At 32.3% G+C, this 8,393-nt stretch overlaps 1 non-coding gene across 1 annotated transcript; it reads right to left on the bottom strand.

Moving 5' to 3' along the window:
* Positions 1-505: 505 nt before the first annotated feature.
* Positions 506-610, bottom strand: LOC148760823 (small nucleolar RNA R71). The gene has a single exon (XR_016028694.1). It is a non-coding gene; the product is annotated as a small nucleolar RNA R71 (small nucleolar RNA).
* Positions 611-8,393: the final 7,783 nt, after the last annotated feature.

The raw sequence follows: 8,393 nt of genomic DNA, 5'->3' as shown, positions 1-8,393 counted from the left end.
CTAAAAATCAAAAAGACATTTCGAAGGTTATTGAAACAAAATTCGCAAGACTCTAATCAATTGGATACAATGGCTGAGAATCAAGGTGAACAGCAAATTCAAGGGCATGTAGCAGTGGATGATCAATCTTTGAGGGATTATGTTGTTCCATTAGTCAAGGACTTCATTCAAGCATTAGAAGGCTGGCAATCCAAGCTAACAATTTTGAGATTAAGCCGACTATCATTCAAATGATACAAACGTCATTCAAGCATTATTTGGCATCTAGTTTAGAGGTTTACCAAAAAATGATCCCAATGTGTATATTTTTAACTTTTTGGAGATTTGTTTTACCTTTAAGCACAACAAAGTCACTGATAATGCTATCTGGTTTAGGCTTTTCCCTTCTCACTACTGGACAAGGCTAAAGTTTGGTTGAATTCTCTTCCCACGAGCTCTATCACAACATAGGATGATCTTGCACAAAAGTTCTTGGCTAAATTCTTCCCTCTGGTAAAGATGGCAAAGACGAGGAACAATATTACTTCTTTCACATAGTTGGATTTAGAATCTTTGTACTAAGCATGGGAAAAGTATAAGGACTTCTTTGGAGATGCCCACATCATGGTCTACCTAAGTGGCTCAAGTGCAAACATTTTATAATGGGTTATTGAATCCAATTCGGACTACCACTAATGCCGCAACTAGTGACGCTCTCATGGCTAATTCAATTGATGATGCTTATGGTATATTGGAGGAGATAGTGTCCAACAACTATCAATGGCATTCTGAAAGGGCCTTGCCAAGAAAGGTAGCTAGTGTTCATAAGATGGATGCCATTAATGCTTTGACTACTTAGGTAGCACCTCTCATTAAAGAATCTGATTCTTTTAAAGTGCACCTTATATAAAGTCCTTATATTACTTTTAATTATTGTGGTGATGGGCACTCAAGTGTTATTTAAGTATGAAGTCTGTGTAGTTTGTGGGGAACAGGCAGTAATCAAACACTTATAATCCAAGGTGGAAGAATTACCCCAACTTTTCTTTGAGCAGAAATTAGAGTTCTTCATCAGTTTCGAGACTGAATTTTCCTCTAGGTTTTTCACAACAACCTAAATCACCAAGTGCAAGAAAAAAATCCATCTATGAAGTAGCTGCTAATGCAATATATGGCTAAGATAGATGCCCTTATTCATAGCCAAGCAGCTTCGTTGAAAAATCTTGAGACACAAATGGGGCAATTAGCCAATGTTGTCAACAACAGACCTCAAAGGACCCCACTAAGTAATATTGAACTTAATCTTAAGAAAGAAGGTAAGGAACCTTGTATGGTAGTAACCCTTCGAAGTGGGAAAAATGTCAATAATGGTAATAAACAAGAAGGACAACAAAAGAAATCAGTCGAAAATGAATCAGAAGTTGAAAAGTCAAACAAGCAAGAACAGGTTAAGGATGCACAGGCAACACACTCTCCTCTTCCATTTCCTCAATGTTTCCAAATGCAAAAGTTGGATGATCAATTTTAGAAATTTTTTGAAGTGTTCAAGAAACTCCGTGTCAACATCCCTTTTGCTCAAGCTTTAGAGCAGATGCCTTAATATGTTAAGTTTTTGAAAGATATTGTAAAACCCGACCCTATAAACACATGTCATGACATACATGCACTGAGTAGCATGTTATTATGCTAGGAAAGTCCAAGAATAGAGGAAACCCGGCATTGTACCTAACGGTACACTTGAGTTGATTTAACCTCGAACTAGTTCAAATAGGAATTGTAGGATGAAATTTAATATTTTACAGTCCAAGAATGACTAAAAATGATTGTTTGGAGTTCGAGGGTTCATTTGGGAAAAAATTGAAAATTTTGATGTTCAGGTGCAAAATTGTCTCATTTTGCCACCTAAGATAATAATTTGATCATGGAGTGAAATTTTTTATCAAGATTAACTATTTGGAGTATAATTTAATGATAGGAAGTGAAAATTTTCAATTTCGGCAATTTTCGAAACATAGGGGCAAAACGGAAATTTTGTCACCTCAGGGTAAAAACCGTAATTTTCACCACCCAAAACTTGTCAAAATTATAGGATTTATTTATTTTTGGTATGAATAACTATGGTATTCTAAGTGGTGAAAAATTGAAGTTTAAAGGATGAAATTTTAAAAATGGGCCAATGAAAAAGTGACACATGGCACTTTTTAATTGTTTAATATTATTTTAAAGGAAAATCAACCCATTTAAACCCCACATCAGGTGATGGCCGGCCATAAGGAGAGAACAAGAGAGAAAATAGAGAGGAAAGGAAGAAAAGGGAAAAACCAAAGGAAAACTAGAAAATTCAAAAGGGAAATCGCGTTTTTCGTCTGTTTACGCGTCTAACGATAAGATTTTTCGACTTTAGCTTGATTTCTACCTTTCTTATGCCTTTATTTCCATTTAGCATGCTTGAGGAGAGAGATCAAAAAGTGAAACCAAGGGCTGGCCGAATTTCAAGGGGAGAGATTTTGAAGTTTTTAGGTTTTGATTCTTAGTTAAATTAGTAGTTTTAGTTAGTTAAATGTGTATAGAAATCAAATTGGGCAAGAAAGCATGAAATTCTCACAATACCCACCCTTGGCCAAATATGCATTGATGGACAATGATGATGAACTGATTTTTATTCTAAGAGAAATGAAGAGAAAATGATGAAGAATGGTTAAATGTGGTAAAAAAACAAAGTGAAAAATTAACCGAGTAAATGTCCCATTTTTGACCGAATTTTCCAAGGAGGAAAGTGAGTTGATTTTGGTGATTTTAGAAGGTTATTGGCTGATATTTAATGGTTAGAAATGTTGGAGAGAAAATGGAACAATTTAGAGCTAAAATGGAACGCGTTAGCAATTTAACGGGTACAGTGCAAAAAATAGGTTAATACCGCGTTTAAGCCGTTTTAGGCTATTGCATTTCATACCATGCAGTAGTATAGGATTTAAGTCAATTATATAGTGATTTAGCATCAATGTGGTGAATTGGGTAAATTTTGCAATGTGTTTAGGAGGAGAGCCTTTCGGTAAAGGCAAGGAAGTCGTACCCGACGAACAGTGATCGGGGCACCTAAAAAGCAATTAGTTTGTACAAACGGTGAGTAAACCTATTATTATTGTAAATTATCTAGAGTTTATTTTTAAATACTCTTCATGGATTTTATGAAATGAAAATGAGATTAAAATGGGATTTTTGATGTTTTAGAAATAAATGTGACAAATAAAAATATAATGTGTTGATTATGAAATTGAGTAATTGGAGGCTACCAATTATTTTGAAATATATATTTTCCTATGAATGGCTTATGATATATGAATATATGTGGCTTTATGTTACAATTGCATTGGGAATTTATGTAAGCTATCTTTTACTATGCAGGCGGGGTACATAAATAAAAGCCACGCTATACTGTCAAAATTTTATTAAAATTGGTGGGTTTAGTCACTGCAGTGACGGGTTTCCGTGGACTACCTATTAGAGGAGTACGGTAAACCCGGTTATATAGTTACTTCGGTAGTAGAGGCGAGGAGGGTAACTCCCGAGGTAGTATTAGAGCTCACTTCACGTCGAACCCACACGTGAATGTGTAACTAGACCAACGCCAAGGAATGACTTGTTTTAAAAATAAAAATGTGTTTCACATGTAAATATCTTAACAACCTTGGCGAACTCGGTTAGATGCCTCGGCCAAGGTATCCCTGAGGATTAGTTTTGGCTTGAGCCTTGTTTTTAATAAAAGACAAAAACCTTAACAACTGTTTTGGTAAATTACAAATATTTTATGGTTTAAGAAATAAATTGAAAACCTTATGAAATGGTTTGTAATTTGTTGTTTAAACTTGCCTCCATGTTACTCGCCTTTAGATATTTATAATAATATCTGTTTACTCATTGGGATTGCGAAATCTCACCCACCTCCTTTCCAAATATTTCAGGCCTGTGGTAGCTTATAGATACCGATTTTGTCGAGGATTCCAGTTGACCCCTCTATCTCACAGACAGTAGGTTACTATCACCAATACTTGATGTATTTAGGGGCCACTTGTCATTGTAATTATTATTGTACATTATAACTTTGTAAATTATTGTATGTATGAATTTATTTTACTTCCACATTACAAAAGATTTTTACACGTGTTTCTATAAATATTGTTTTATATAAAAATACTATATTTTAATCAATATTTTGAATAGTAATATTTGTCTATAAATCCTTTTAAAATAATTTTATCTTTTGATTTACTTGAGCCGAAAACGACTGGTAATTGTTTAAAACGGAATGTTTAAAAACGATTGCTCACAGAAAAGGCAAGAAACTAATATGTAAGCCTTACGGGGTTCCGGTTGGCATTTCGAGCAATAAGTGTCAATCGAGACATCACGGCGATTGTCATGGGCCCGAGGGAGGTTTCAGGTCGTGACAGATATCTAGACAAAGAAGAGGAGATTGGGTGAGTATGAGACAGTGGCACTCATTGGGGAATGCAACACTATTATTCAAAACAAGCTTCCACTGAAACTCAAAGATTTAGGTAACTTCACTATTCCTTGCACAATTGGTGCGTTGTTCTTTGCTAAAGTATTGAGTGACTTGGGGGCTAGCATAAATTTGATGCCTTTATTAATTTATAAAAAATTAGGATTAGGGGAAATCAAGCCAACCACAATGACACTGCAACTTGTCGATTACTTTCTCCCTTATCCTCGGGGCATTATGGAAGACGTTCTTGTTAAGGTTGATAAATTCTTTCTCCCGATTAATTTTAATGTTCTTGATATGGAGAAGGATCGTGAGGTCCTTATCATACTTAAGAGACCTTTTCTAAAAGTTGTTAGAGCTCTTATAAATGTTGAGAAAGGAAAGTTTACTTTGAAAGTGTAAGACTAATATATAGCTTTCAATATTTTTAAAGCTTTAAAGTTTCCCAATGAACATGATGAATGCTTTTTGGTAAGTGTAGTGAATATTGTCACTCATGAGGTGTTTTGATGAGATTTATCGCCATGACCTTTTGGAGGCATCATTAATTACTAGCTCTAAGGAAAATGATGTTGAATTTGTGGATTATGTGAACTTATTGGATACATCATCTCGTGTCTTAAAGACACCATTTGAATCTTTGGATTTTTCTACTTCATCTTCACTAGCAAAACCATCAATTGAGGAGTCTCCCACATTGGACCTTAAACCTCTACCTCTACATTTGAGATATGTTTATCTTGGTAACTTATCTACTCTTCTTGTTATTGTTTCATTTGCTTTTGTTGACTTGTAGGAAGATAAGCTTTTCAAAGTGCTAAGAAAGCATAAAAAGGTAATAGGATGGACCATTGTCGACATAAAAGGGATTTGTTCATCCATATACATGCACAATATCCTTTTGGAGGATGACCATAGAGCCACTGTTGTTGATTTCTTACACAAGTGCACGTATCTTTAACAAGTAATATAGTGATAAAGTAGAGAATCGTTCCCATAGAGAATTGTTTTAATTCCTATTGTTAAGGACTACAATTGATATATCCTAATCTTATCTAAACAATTAAAAATTAAATTAAAAAGAAAAACAAACTAAAGACTAAAACTAATCTAAATTAACCAACAAAATTATTTTATTAAATTTGATTGACTTTTTAGATCTAAAATTATGATGTCCTTTAATACTTCATCTCATTGTTCTCTCTTTCTTTCTCTCTCTCTCTCTCTCTCTCTCTCTCTCTCTCTCTCTCTCTCTCTCTTAACTGAGCTTAATGGATTAAGTTATTAACCTAGAGTACTAAATTATTTACAGGTTTCTGTCGAGTTTCTCATAAAAATATCTCTCCTAATTAATTTATTATATATCTATGCAAATTAAATTAAAGAAAGATTCATTAAGTTCAAGCTTTAATCCTTGCTACGTATGGCTTATAAGTGTATGTCTACCTTATATGTAAATTAAATCAACTAATCAACTAAGTGCATTCGATTATATGTTATTCTATTCAAGGTCTACCTAAATCTCCTTTGTCAAGGTTTAACCTAGGTTTTCAATTCAATCTAATTGGTGATCAAGCAATTAAAAGTATTAAGAATAGAATAAAATAAACAACTTAAATCCATCAAACATAAGCAAAAGAGAGATAAATAAATCAGACTACATATTAAGTTCAATCATAATCTTAGATAATTAAATTAGTTTTCCATTAAGTCACACATCGTCATCAAGTAAAGTTTAAACAATAACATCAAACTAAGATAAATAAAAGAATAACAAAAAGATAAACTCAAGAATTATAATCTTGATCTTCTAAATCTTCTTTTTGAATTCTTCAAATTCTTCTCAGCTTTAATGACTTTGTGGCTTGATTCTCAGCTGTCAATCTAGTGTTTCTTTTCTTCTCCCCTTTAAAAGTCCCTCAAAAGTTTGTTTTTATAAGGCTTTGAAGTTAGGCCTAGTTGGGTGAAGAACAAAGCCCATTCTAAACAAATTTTCTCATCAGACTACATGAGCTGCGGTCTCGACCAATTAATTAGCAGAAATCATAATTGCTCTAGGACTGTTGCAGTGGTTCAACTTTAACAAGATTTTTTACCACCTTACAGGCCGAACTAGGTGAAGTGGTAAACATGAAAGTTATATATCTTTCTCTTAACTTTCCAATGGTCAAGAATCATCTCATTTAAAGCTCTGTAAAGAAATTTATGGTCAAAATCTCAAAACACGTGCAGTGAAAATCTGCACCTCGAAATCTCCCCTTCTTACATTAAAATTCTTCCTTCATTAAACCTACAAAAACACAAATAAATCAATAACAACCTATCTTAATTATATTAACACCAAATTAAGCATTAAATTAACTAAGTTTGGATTGACTCATCTAAATTAACTAACTTAAAATAATTAAATAAAACTTATTAATTTCTATGTAATCCTAAACCCAAGAACTAAGCTAAATTAATATCAAAATTAAGTTCAAATAACTATATATCATAGAGTTATCAACCACCATCGAGCATCAAAGAAGGTTTAATCCTATCATGAAGGAGGTGGTGAAAAAGGAGATCATTAAATGGACAACACTTAAGTTAAGAACCTTTATTTTATAATCTTTGTGCACAATATAGTTCCTAGCTAGCAAAGGTGAAATGGAGCTAGCCATCTGGCCGAGAATGGCACATTATCACTATATATATATATATATACATATGTATGTATGTATATGTTAGTGGCTAAATACATTGGACAATCTTTATAATGAGGGTTAGAATACCTTCCATTTACCTTAAATAGTGAGGGCAAAAAGACATTATCCCTTAGGTTGGATCACCCTTGGATTAATTATGTACTTCTTGAGTATTCTCAACAAATGATATGATTGATTATAATAAAATCCTGACTTGAAATGATTTTTCGTGTATGATTTCCTATTTTGAATCAAGGTCAGTCCTTTACTTGTTTTATACTTGAATTATGTCACTAAGTTGTACATATGGCATAAGTTATCCATGATTGCTCTTAAGGAACCAAATTAGGGCATTTATAAGCAACAATCTGGGTTTTATGAATGAAGCATCGATACTTGCTTAAACAAATGCCCCAAGAAGTATTCTGCTCAATAAGTATCAATATCTCTGTTCAAGTATCGATACTTATAATATAATTTTTCAAAAATAAGTCTTTAAAAGGTAGTTTCTCTTAGGGATTGTCTTGATTCTTTCAAATTGTATAGGTGTTAATACTTGTAGAATACTTCCAAAAGGATTAGAAATATTTGATTTCTATGTGGCATATGCATCATTTTGTTTTATAACAAAATCACATGGTTTAAAAGTAAAGGCATTGTGTTATTGAAAACAATCATGCGTTTGCTTGTTCACATGCATTTAAAGGAAAAAAACATGATTTTGAAACATCTAAAAAAATGATGGATAAAGAAAATAGGATAAAAGATCTATTTTTTTTTTTACCCTTTGTCGAATTAATTTTATATTGATTTATATGCATCATTTTAAAACTTTATTTGCATAATTTTTTTATAGAATAATCTACCACCTTCTTAATTTAATCCTTTTATTTCTTGTTAATTAAATTATTATGTGAAAATCTACATATGGTAATGATAGATTTATAAATTTTATTGAACTAATACTTTCATACTTATTAGATTTTGCTTATTTGAATTCTTTTATATGTAATATTCATCTTATTTCTGAATTTTTATCTAATTGAATTATAAGACATAGTTTAAATTTATAAATTATGCTTTATAAATAAATTTAGAGTTTTCTATACCACCTAATAAGAGCAGTTTTCTTTCTTTTTTTATGTTTTGCCTTTTTATTTTTGTCACAATTATCTTTTGATTTTAATTTCATTTGCTAAAGTTGAATTTATTGGAGGTTA

The sequence above is a fragment of the Theobroma cacao genome, chromosome 9, assembly GCF_053813885.1.
Source record: "Theobroma cacao isolate CCN51 chromosome 9, ASM5381388v1, whole genome shotgun sequence".
Lineage (NCBI taxonomy): Eukaryota > Viridiplantae > Streptophyta > Magnoliopsida > Malvales > Malvaceae > Theobroma > Theobroma cacao.
The sequence above is the reverse complement of the archived record's forward strand: the minus strand, read 5'-3'. Positions and strand labels throughout refer to the sequence as shown.